We start from the raw sequence: 12641 nt of genomic DNA on the forward strand, positions 1-12641 counted from the left end.
CTATGATTCCATTTATAGGAAATTTTCCAAAGGTCAAAACTAACTTACGGTGAGAAAAATCAGAAACGTGTTTGTCTCTGGTCGGGGTGGGGCAGAAATTGGGATGAGACACAAATAAATTTTAAGGATAATGGTAGTGTTTCATATCTTGATAAAAGCTTTGTTTTCACAATGTACATATTTGAAGTTTCACAGTTTGTGTATTTGGAGTTGATATCATTCAAGAATGCTAAAGCCAAGCACCTCTGTTATGTTGAAGAGTAACTCTTGTGGTATAATGCACAAAATGTCCTAGAGGATGGTGAGACTCCTCTCCTGAGTTCAGTTAACATTTACTGAATACCTGCTCTGTACCATATTGTGTGTTAGATGCTAGGGACAAAAAAAAAAATGAGTAAGGTAGAGTTCCTGTCTTAAATAAGTGGTTCTTAAACAGGAGGTTTTTATCAGATGCCTTGGGGAGCTAAAAAAAAAAAAAAAAAAAAAAAAAGTCATAGAAGCAGACCAAGTATAAATATGCACAAATATTGTTATTAGAAACAGTTAAAAAGATAGAATCTGGATTCTAAAGTGTTAAAGAGGATGCAGTGAGTGCAGAATATATGTAAATGGTTTGGCAGAATCTTCTTTCTCATCTCAGATAATTTTATTCTTTACAGTCATGATTACAACATATGCCTATTCTAACACTGCTCAAAAGCTACATTTCATAAGTTTGTGACAAAATTGGGTAATAAGATACAGGAATTTTTTTTTCTTTGAGTTTTTCTGTGAACATAACTCCCCATTATAAGTATCTAACTCCCCATTGTAAGTGTCAGAAATGTACTCTATCCTTGAATTATGCAAATCCGTGTCCCTTTTGTTCTCAGAAGAACCACCTGCATATTTAAAGCTGTCATCATTCATTCATTCATTATGAAATGAATTCATTCATTCATTTAATAATGAACATTTATTCATAAATTCATAATTTAAAGCTGTCATCATTCATTCATTCATTCATTTCACAGGTAGTTTTGGTGAGTCCATAGAACAGACACTGTTCCAGGAACTTGAGATACATCAGTGAACAAAATTAAGGTCCTTGACTTCGTTCTGCTTACGTTCTATCCAGAGAAGTCAGACAATAACAATACTCTTAATAGGTTAGTAAATTATATAGTATGTACAAAAGTTATAAGTGCAATAATAAAACATTATGTTTTAATTTTAAAAAGCAGAGTAAGGGAAACCAAGAGTGCCTGAAGGTGGGGTGAGGGGAGCTACAATTTTCAGAGGAGTGGTCTAGGTGGGCCTCATTGAGATGACAGCAGTTAAACAAAGACTTGAAGGAGGTGAGAGAATTAGCTATGTGAATCCGCAGAAGAAGACATCCTGCAGCAAGAACAGCCGGTGTGAAAGCTTTGTTTCTGAGGCACGCCAAGTGTGCTTAAGAGGGACTGGGCAGCCAGGGTGGCTGAGGCTGAGTGAGCAAGCGGCAGGGTAGGAGATGAGGCCAGAGAGGAGCGGGGCAGTGGAACAGATCATCAGGGCTTTGTAGCCTAGTAGAGCTTTTGACTTTACTATAAGTGAAAGGGGAAATGATTTGCAGGGTTTGAGCAAAGGAAAAACAAGATCTGATTAAACACCCTCACTTTTTTTTTTAGAAAGGGTCTCTGCCACCCAGGCTGAAGTGCAGTGGTGTGATCTCAGTTTACGGCAGCATCCACCTCCAGAGATCAAGCGATCCTGCCACCTTAGCCTCCCAAGTAGCTGGGACTAAAGGTGTGCACAACCATTCCCAGATGATTTCTGTATTTTTTTTTTGTATAAATGAGGTTTCATCATACTGCTCAGGTTGGTCTTGAACTCCAGGGCTCAAGTGATCCTCCCACTTTGGCCTGCCAAAGTGCTGGGATGACAGGCGTGAACCACTGCACCCTGCCTGACTAAACTGTTAAAAGACCTCTTTGATGGGTATGTTGAGAATAGATGGAAAAAGAGCAAAACCATAAGCAGAGAAACAATAGGAGGCTATTCCAGTAATCCAGATATCGGAGGGACCTAAATCTGTCTTGTAGCCTGTTCTCATGCCTATCAGAGATACTCAGATGGCAGACAAAGAGACAGAGGCATATCACTGAGGGATGTAGTGAAAGAAATAACAAGCACAAATCTGGGAGGGGGTCTCCCAGCTTTTTAGTATTACCACATGTAAGTGTATTTGTTCACCTGGTGAGTTAACTTACTAAAGAGATAACAGCTCCTAGGTGTAAGACCCAATACAGGTCTTATCTTACACCTATGCGTGATAATGACAAGATCTGGGCACCAACAAAGTAGCAGTGGGGAGACTGGCCAGGGCTGGGGAGACTAAGCAAGGGGAACCTAAAGGAGGAGGGGAAACAATGATGCTGAGGGCATGCTTCATTCATATAAGAGATATTTATGAGTATTTGGAATGTGCTAGAAACTCTACCAGGCAGTAGAAAACGACAGAAGATATAGTACCTGTCCTTAAAAAGCTTGCAATCTAGTTGAGGAGACCAAAACAAAAACAAATAATTGCACATCAGTGAGATAACTACAATATTTGAAGTGTGGGCCAGGCACTGTGGCTCACACCTATAATTTCAACACTGGGAGACTGAGGCAGGCAGATAGCTTGGGTCCAGGAATTTGAGACCAGCCTAGGTAACGTAGTGAAAATTCATCTTTACAAAACTAAAAAATTAGCTAGGCATGGTGGTGTGTGCCTATAATTCCAGTTACTTAGGAGGCTGAGGTGGGAGGATCACTTGAGCCAGGGGGTCAAGGCTCCAGTAAGCCATGACAGTGCCACTGCACTCCAGCCCAGACGACAGAGCAAGAAGACCCTGTCTCAAAAAAAAAAAAAAAAGATATTTGAAGTGTGAACTGGGTAACCAATGGCACAAAGGACTCATTGGTTAAACTTGTCCAAGAGATCGAAGAAGGCTTCATATAGGAGAGGACACTTGAGTTTGATGTTGAAGGATGTGTTTATCAGTTAGTCAAAGGGGGCTGGCATTTCAGGAAGTAGAAAGTATGCAAAGATGCAAATGTAGATCTAGATAAATGAAAAGTATGGTCATCTGGAAAAGCATGTTCTTTTTCAGGAAGTACAGGTAGTTCAATATGGCTCAATTTTAAGTGTGCAAAGAAGAATGGCAGGGAATGAGTCCTGAGAGGTAAGCAGAGGAGAAAACTCAAAGGGCTTTGTCAGTTGGGCAAAAGAGTTTGGCTCTTATCCATGTAGCGACCCCATGATTTTCTACTCAACATCAATTTTACACACTTCTATTGTGTAACATCCAAGTGGGATGGAAGATTGAACCCCCAGCTCTGGGAGTGTATTCTGAATACTCTAAGCTACTTTAATAATCCCATGCTCCTTGTCAGTGATTGGCTCAGGATCTCAGATCTGAACCAATTCCTGGATGGCATTCCCTTAACCAGAGAGACAGGGTCAGAAATTGTACATATGGTGAAATATGAGGTAATACAATTCAAGTTTTCTGACAGCTTCCAGATAAAGTTTTATCACTCCCAAGACTGAAACACAAGAAGGGGCAGTTTTTCTCTCTTACTGGACATCATACTGTAAATGTGAGTGTCTAAACTACTGTGGACACCTTTCAACTAGCCTGAAGAACGAAACTGATAGTGGAGAGGCTGACATGAGAGAATTGCAGTGAAATGGTGCTGCAGCCTAGATTAAGCAAACACTACCTTCTCTCTGAACTTCCCATAACATGAGCCAAGAAGTTTTCTGGTTGAGTTACCTTACTGAATAGATTTGAGATAAGGTTTCTATTATGTGAAACATAAATAACCCTAACTCATACATCCCAGGAAGGAAATAGATATCAGTTTTTATTTCACAAAGATCATTCTGGTGAATTGGGAGCGGATAAAACTAGAGATAGGGCTTAGCCAAAAGATGATTGAATCATTCAAAAAACATGAGGAGACCATGCATTTAAACTATACCATAGGGGCTGGGTGTAGTGACTCACACCTGTAATCCCAACACTTTGGGAGGCTGAGGTGGGTGAATCATTTGAGGTCAGGAGTTCAAGACCAGCCTGGCCAACATGGTAAAACCCCACCTCTACTAAAAATACAAAAATTAACTGGGTGTGGTGGTGTTTGCCTGTAATCCCAGCTACTTAGGAGGCTGAGGCAGGAGAATCGCTTGAACCTAGGAGGTGGAGGTTGCAATGAGCCAAGATCATGCCACTGCATTCCAGCCTGGGCAACAGAGTGAGACTCCATCTCAAAATAAATAAATAAGCAAATAAATAAATAAATAAAATTAACAAACTATACCATAGGGATGGGTTAGAAGGAATGGATATAAGACTATTTAGGTAATGAAAAGAACATCATTTAGTCATTGGCTATAGGGATGAATGAGAAGAAATTTTAATAATCTCCAGATTTCTATTTTGGAAGACTACTTGGATAGTGGTAACATTCAGAGACACAATAAGATCAGGGAAAATAATATTAATGGCTTGCTTCTTCATCTGAATAATGGGGGTAACCATGCCGACTCCCTACAGTTGTTAGGGGTATTCAGTGATATACAGTACCTGGAATATAAGAGACACTCAATAAATGGTAATTATATTACCCTATTATCTAGAATCCTCCTCTGACCTACTCGGTTGCCTTCCATCTTTCAATATCAATCTCAAATGCCTCTTTTGCAAAGTGTTTGCGACTCTCTCAAACTAGATGTAGTATTTTGTACCTGTGATCCCTTCCTGATACCAACCCTACCCCCATCCCTTTCATGAGACAGCTCAGTCTGTACCCTCTTCTTTATTACGAGATTTCTTTGGTGACTTTTTTTTTTTTTGGAGAGAGAGAGAGTCTGTCACCCAGGTTGGAGTGCAGTGGTGTGATCATGGCTTACTGCAACCTTCACCTCCCGGGTGTGTGCCCTTTCAACTGTAGCCTTTTTATCTTGATATCTGCTGCACTCAAGAAAACAGTGGTCTACACACATATGATACACATGTACCAGTTTCTTGATATGTCCCTAATTCCTTCTACTTGTTGAGTTACCTTATCATTAAAGATTTGGATAAAATTGGTTTAAAATCCCATCTTTTTTTATTCCTGGTAATTCTTACAAACCTATATTGTATAGTAGTTGAGGAAATCAGAATCTAGGAACAGTTCATCTGGATCCAAATCCTGGTTCTACCATTTATTAATTGTGCATCTTGTGGAAATTATTTACTCTGTTGGTGCCTAGTGTCCCTATCTTTAAAACGGGGATGATGTGCCGGGCATGGTGGCTCACACCCGTAATCTCAGAACTTTAGGAGGCCAAGGCAGGCTGATCACCAGGTCAGGAGTTTGAGACCAGCCTGACCAACGTGGTGAAACCCCATCTCTACTAAAAATACAAAAATTAGCTGGGGGTGGTGGCGCATGCCTGTAATCCCAGCTACTCAGGAGGCTGAGGCAGGAGAATCACTTGAATCCGGGAGGCGGAGGTTGCAGTGAGCTGAGATTGCGCCACTGCACTCCAGCCTGGGTGACAGAGCAAGACTCCATCTCAAAAAAACAAAAACAAACAAACAAAAACTCAAACACAGGGTTGATGGTAATAGGAACTCCTACATTGCAGCATTGTGTACATGCAGTGAGTTAATATGTGCAAACCACTTATAACAGTTCCTTACACATTGTAATCACTATCAAAGCATTAGCTATTTCATAATACTTCTTCTGTTTGAATCTTTACTCCAAATTCCTGCTTATGGCGATATTGTGGCCTCAGCCACAGAGGGTCAAGTTAATTCATTATACACCTTCTGTGGCACATTATCTTCATTGATCCACCAAAGGCCTCTTTTTCATTCTATTTATTCATCTTTTCCATTCCCATTCTCATCTCTTCCTCCATATACACCTTACATATTGGTTTATTTGTAAGTATTTGTATATATTGTGGGGTTTTTTTGAAACAGGGTCTTGCTCTGTTGCCCTGGAGTGCAATGGCACAATTCATGGCTCACTACAGCCTCGACCTCCTGGGCTCAGGTGATCCTTCCACCTCAGCTTCTCTAGTAGCTGGGACTACAGGCATGTGTTACCATGCTCAGCTAATTTTTAAAAAAAATTTTTTATAGAGATGGAGACAGGGTTTTGCCATGTTGCCCCAGCTGTTCTCCAACTCCTGGGCTCAAACAATCCACCTACCTCCACCTCCCAAAGTGTTGAGATTACAGACATGTATTCTTATAAAATTTTTATGGCTACTTTGTGCAGTCTTACAGGTGATGGCATGCCTTAGTGTCTTTGTGTGTGTGTGTGTGTGTGTGTGTGTTTATGTATCTGGCTTGAGTTTCATTGGGCTTTTTGGACCTGTAGATTTACAGTTTCCATCAAATTAGGAAAATTTTGGTCATTATTTCTTCAAATATTGTTTTATGTCTTTCCTTTCTCTTCACCTTAGGGGACTCCAAATACACATATTAGACTCCTTGAGATTTATCTGTGGGTCACTGATGCTTTTTCCATTTCTTTACAGCTGTATTGGGGTACAACTGACAGGTTGTAGGCTACACCTGTGGAAAGTGTACAATGATTAAGTTTTCACATGTTTTCACCTGTGAAACCATCATCAGGAATGAGAATCTAAACATGTCCATCACTCCTAAGCTTCCCTATGCCCTAGTGGAAACTTTCCTCTTTCCCACTCTCATCCTTCTCATTCCCAGACAACCAGTAATCTGCTTTCTATCGTGATAGATTAGTTTGCATTTTTGAAACATATAAATTAAATCATTAAGGCAGGGCACGATGGCTCATGCCTGTAATCCCAGCACTTTGGGAGGCCAAGGTGGGCGGATCATGAGATCAGGAGATCGAGACCATCCTGGCTAACACGGTGAAACCCCGTCTCTACTAAAAATACACACACACACACAAAATTAGCCGGGCGTTTGTGGTGGGTGCCTGTAGTTCCAGTTACTCTGGAGGCTAGGGCGGGATAATGGCGTGAACCCAGGAGGCAGAGCTTGCAGTGAGCCGATAGAGCCACTGCACTCCAGCCTGGGCGACAGAGTGAGACTCTGTCTCAAAAGGAAAAAATAAATAAATAAATAAAATCATTAAATTCATGTTCATTCTTGTCTGGTTTATTTCACTCAGAATAATTGTTCTGAGGTATATCTATGTTTTTGCATATGTCTGTAGTTTATTCCTTTTAGTTTATGAGTAGTATTCCATCAGATGAATGTGCCAAGTTTAATCATTCACTTGTTGATGTGCATTTAGGTGGTTTCCAGTTTGAGGCTGTTACAAAAAAAAAAAAGCACTGTGAATATTTCCAGATAACTCTTTGTATAGGCATATGTTTTCAGTTCTCTTTTCATACCTGCAAGTGGAATGGCTAAATCATGTTATATGTGTTACTTTTTAAGAAATATCTAAAATGTTTTTCAAAGCAATTGTACCATTTTGTATTTCCACCAGCAGTATATGAGTGCTCCAGTTCCTCCACACCATCACCAAATAGTTAGTCTGCTCAGCCTAATTTTAGATATTCTCATATGTATGGAGTGGTGTCTCATCTGGTTTTCATGTGCATTTCATGTGCTTATTTGCCAGCACATGAAAAGTTGTTCAACCACATTAGTCATTGCAGTGAGCTGAGATCGTGTCACTGAACTCCAGCCTGGGCAACAGAGCAAGACTCTATCTCAAAAAAAAAAAAAAAAAAAAAAAAAGCAGAGGCTCAAATTTTTCTTTTATGAATTGTGCTTTTGTTGTTATCTGCAAAATTCTTGCCTAACCCAAGATCACAAATACTTTTTCCTGTTTTTCTCTAGAGGTCTTATGCTTTCCGATTTTACATGTATGCTTATGATCTGTTTTTTTTTTTTTTTTTTTTTTTTTTTTTTTGAGACGGAGTCTTGCTCTGTCGCCCGGGCTGGAGTGCAGTGGCCGGATCTCAGCTCACTGCAAGCTCCGCCTCCCGGGTTTACGCCATTCTCCTGCCTCAGCCTCCCGAGTAGCTGGGACTACAGGCGCCCGCCACTTCGCCCGGCTAGTTTTTTTTTTGTGTGTTTTTAGTAGAGACGGGGTTTCACCGTGTTAGCCAGGATGGTCTCGATCTCCTGACCTCGTGATCCGCCCATCTCGGCCTCCCAAAGTGCTGGGATTACAGGCTTGAGCCACCGCGCCCGGCCACTTATGATCTGTTTTAAGTTAATTTTACAATACTGTATAGGAAATTGATCAAAAAATTTTTTGACATATTGATATCCAATTGATCAAGCATCATTTGTTGAGAAGACTATGAAAATTTACATAGAAAATTACAATGAAAGTTTAATGGCTAGCAATTTGCCTAATAATACACTTGCCTAAAAGTTATGCTTTCTGGCACATGTATACATATGTAACGAACCTGCATGTTGTATACTTTAAGTACCCTAGAACTTAAAGTATAATAAAAAAAAAAGAAAAAAAAGTCATGTTTTCAAATCTGCAGTGATTAATACATGGCAAAACATCCTCAGGCTATAGGGGAAACAAAATTAGGAGCCCTGTATTTCCTAATTCAGTTTTGTAACAAAAGCCAGAGTCAAAAAATGTACTTTGACAACTTAACAAGGAACCTAGAAAAATTAGGAAAAGTCTTGTTATTGTGTTTTGAGATTGACAAAGCACTGAGTTGGTCTTTATATCTTGTTATATAAGGATGAACACGGGGATGTACTTAAAAGATCATCCCCTTGGAGGCAGTAAGAATGTAAACATTAAGCAAATGAGGGTTAAATCCTTTATTATCACATTTATACATACTATTATTTTGCTATGAAGGAAATGTGTTTTGGCAAATTTTGGTTACCAGAAGTTTCCCTGAGATATCTGCATGTGATGGTATTATGTCTCCTTAATCTCAAGGCTAGTCATGCACAATATTTGTTATAGGAAATTATATTTGTTAGATTATTTTTACATGATATATTCCAACATTGTGATAACTACTCTCTGTGATTTCATGTACTTTATTATTTATTATTTTTATTTTTTTGAGATAGAGTCTCACTCTGAAACCCAGGCTGGAGTGCACTGGTATGATCACAGCTTACTGCAGCTTCGACCTCTTGGGCTTAAGTGAGCCTCCCAAGTAGCCGGGACTACAGGTGCATACCACCACAACCAGCTAATTTTTGTATTTTTTTGTAGAGACAAGGTTTCACCATGTTGCCCACACTGGTCTTGAACTCTTGAGGTCAAGTGATGCACTTGCCTTGGCCTCCCAAAGTGCTGGGATTACAGGCGTGAGCCAGTCCACCCAGAATATTATTTAACTTCAATTGTACATGTAGCCCACCTTCACCAGCTAGTAAGAAAGTATTAAAGTACTTCATCCTGCTTCCTACCTACAGATCTCTTTACAATAAACTTTTTAAAAAATTGTTAACATTGACTATATTGACTTGATGTTTCTTTTCTTTCTTTTTCTTTTTTTTTGAAATGGAATCTCACTCTGTCGCCCAGGCTGCAGTGCAGTGGCACAATATCAGCTCACTGCAACCTCTGTCTCCCAGGCTCAAGTGATTCTTGTGCCTCAGCCTCCCAAGTAGCTGGGATCATAGGTGTGCACCACCATGCCCGGCTAATTTTTGTATTTTTAGTAGTGGCGGAGTTTCGCCACATTGGCCAGGCTGGTCTCAAACTCTCAACCTCAGGTGATCTGCCTGCCTCAGCCTCCCAAAATGCTGGGATTACAGGCATGAGTTGCCACACCTGGCCTTCACTTGATATTTATGATGAAAATTTTAATTTTGATGAATTTCCTAATGCTAGGATAGGATTAGCAGATTCTGAATATTTTTGCATCTATTGGGGCTACTTATTGCCTTTTCAAAGCAGTTAAATGTTATTTCATAAAATAGTCTCAACTGTCTAGTTCTAATAAATATTGAACAGATTTATATTTTTCTTAAGATATTTTAAATTTTAAGTTAAAATATATTATTAACCTATAGTGACCATATTGTACAATAGATTTTTTGAGCTTCTTCCTAATTGAAATTGTGTATCCTTTGACTAACATGTCCCCAACATCATACCCAACTACCCCAGCCCCTGGTAAACCACTATTCTACTCTCTACTTCTATTAGTTCAACTATTTTAGATTCCACATATGAGTGAGATTATGTAGTATTTATCTTTCTGTGCCTGATTTATTTCACTTAATGTAATGTCTTCCAGGTCTACCTATGCCATTGCAAATGACAGATTTTCTTCTTTTTAAAAGCTGGCCGGGTGCAGTGGCTCACACCTGTAATCCCAGCACTTTGGGAGGCCGAGGCAGGCAGATCATTTGAGGTCGGGAGCCAGGACAAGCCTGGCCAACGTGGTAAAACCCCATCTCCACTAAAAATACAAGAATTAGCTGGGCATGGTGGCATGTGCCTATAATCCCAGCTACTCGGGAGGCTGAGGCAAGAGAATTGCTTGAACCCGGGAGACAAAGTTGCTGTGAGCCGAGATCACACCACTGCACTCCAGTCTGGGCAACAGAGTGAGACTCCATCTCAATAAATAAATAAAAGCTGAATAGTGTTCCGTTGTGTATATATACCACGTGTTCTTTATCCATTCATCCACTGATGGACGCTTAGGTTGCTTCCATATCTTGGCTATTGTGAATAATGCTGCAATGAACATAGGAGTGCAGATACTTCTTCGACATGTAATTTTCTTTGGATATATGCCCAGTGATAGAATTGCTGGATCAAATGGTACTTTTATTTTTAATTCTTTTAGGAATCTTCATACTGTTTTTCAATAATAGTGTACTAATTTACATTTCCATCAACGGAAGACACCACTGAATTTCAAAAAGCAGATCATTTTAATAATGATATTTCAGGAGAAAAACACCCTATTCATTTTAGCTGTATATATTTATATTATAACTTACCTTGATTTCAGAAACCTTAAATTGTGGAGAAAAAAATATGCTCAGAATAGATAACATATGGTGTTCATGCAGTTATTTTATCTCTTCTTGACCAAACTTCTTCTTTTTTTAAAAAAATGAGCATGTACATGGGCTCAGACATCACAAAATAAAAAATTTTATCCCAATGGCCTTTGACAATCCATAGTACTTCACCTTGAAAAGAGTATGGGTCAATAGATGTAATTTAATCGAGCCACAGAAAAGTAATGGCCTCAGTTAGGCATAGCCTGGCTCTCTTGGGGTACTGGTGGTCTCTTATCACCCTGAGTTAGGCCTCAAGGGTTTGCTGAGCACTAGGACCCCAAGGAACACAAGGAGAAGAAGCCCCTTCCTCAGGAAAATCCATTTCACTGAGTGATAGGTGGCTTCAGTTGCTTTGGAATCTGAAAGAGAGAAAGTAGAATGAGAGAGGACAGAGCACATGTGTGTAAGTGGAATGAGGGTTGTTGGCAGGTGACAAGGGCTGCTGTGCCCTCACCTCACAACATTTCATAGGGGTGCTAGAGAGACCAGAAGGGGCCTGCTACCTGCACAAAGCTGTGCAGCAAGGATGGGAGTAGAGTTGCTGTAGCTAACAGGATTCAGAGCTGTGCAAGTGTAGATCCAATCCAGGTCACGAAGACTCCAGGAGCCATTGAGGACTGACCCCACGTGGGACACAGCAGCCCCTGGTCCCACTGATGTCTACTCATATGTGATGGTCTTTCCTCCTTCCTCCACAGAACACCTCAAGATGGCATTACAGATCCCATTCTCAGAGATGGTAGAATCCACTCTAATTTGAGGCCTTGGCAGCCGCTCTGCTTTGAAACAATAATTTTAAAAGATACTAATAGCAATTAAGGACCTTTCCAGGCCACACTAGAAAGAGAAGACATCAAGGAGTAAGACCCCAGCAAGAAATCCAGACCCCTTCAACGCAAAGATCTCTGACTCTTTCATTTCCAACTCCTGAGTGACTGCATGAAGGAAGGGGTAAGTTGTATGTTTTTCAAACAGCCACAGCCACAGACACAGCCAGGGGCCGCCAAACTGAAGAAGGACGAAAAAGAATAAGGAGAGAAAAGAAAAAATGAATCTACCTAGGAAAGGTTCTGGACTGACGAAAAGAGTGAAACTGGGAGACCGCCTTTACCAAGGGTCATGCAGCCCCCCAGGCTTAGTGGGTAGCCCACTCACCCTTACCAGTAGGGAGCTGGTCCTCTATGCCCTTACTCACTGAATATCCTCAGAGTGTAACTGGATAGCTTTGCAGAGGTCTCTGTGGCTATCAGGGCACTGTAAGAACCTGTGTCTTCCATCTCCAGGTTGCTGAGTTGCGGGGAGTAGGACTCGGTGAAGTTCAGTCGTTTTTGCCATTTCGGATGAGTCACGTAGATTTGTGGACTTTTGCCTTCATAGAGTACTCTTCATAGAGTACTATGAAGGCAAAAGATGTCCCACTGCAAAGCCAAGTGATGGACTGAATCCTCTCTCCTGCAGGAAACTCCAGGGGAAGAGTTACTGACTCCCCCAGAACCCCATTCACCATCAATGGGGTTGAGCTGCTTTGTGAAACTAGATTCCCTGTAAACACAGAAGGAAAAGGCTACAAAATGTCCCTGACAATTGTCCCGCCCCACAAGTCTC

The 12641-nt window shown here is 40.6% G+C and overlaps 1 pseudogene; it reads right to left on the bottom strand.

The window, feature by feature from the left end:
- Positions 1 to 11270: 11270 nt before the first annotated feature.
- On the bottom strand, positions 11271 to 12313 carry LOC140709336 (SLAM family member 9-like; annotated as a pseudogene).
- Between the last annotated feature and the right edge of the window lie 328 nt (positions 12314 to 12641).

Source organism: Chlorocebus sabaeus, chromosome 20, assembly GCF_047675955.1.
Source record: "Chlorocebus sabaeus isolate Y175 chromosome 20, mChlSab1.0.hap1, whole genome shotgun sequence".
In the NCBI taxonomy this organism is placed as follows: Eukaryota; Metazoa; Chordata; class Mammalia; order Primates; family Cercopithecidae; genus Chlorocebus; species Chlorocebus sabaeus.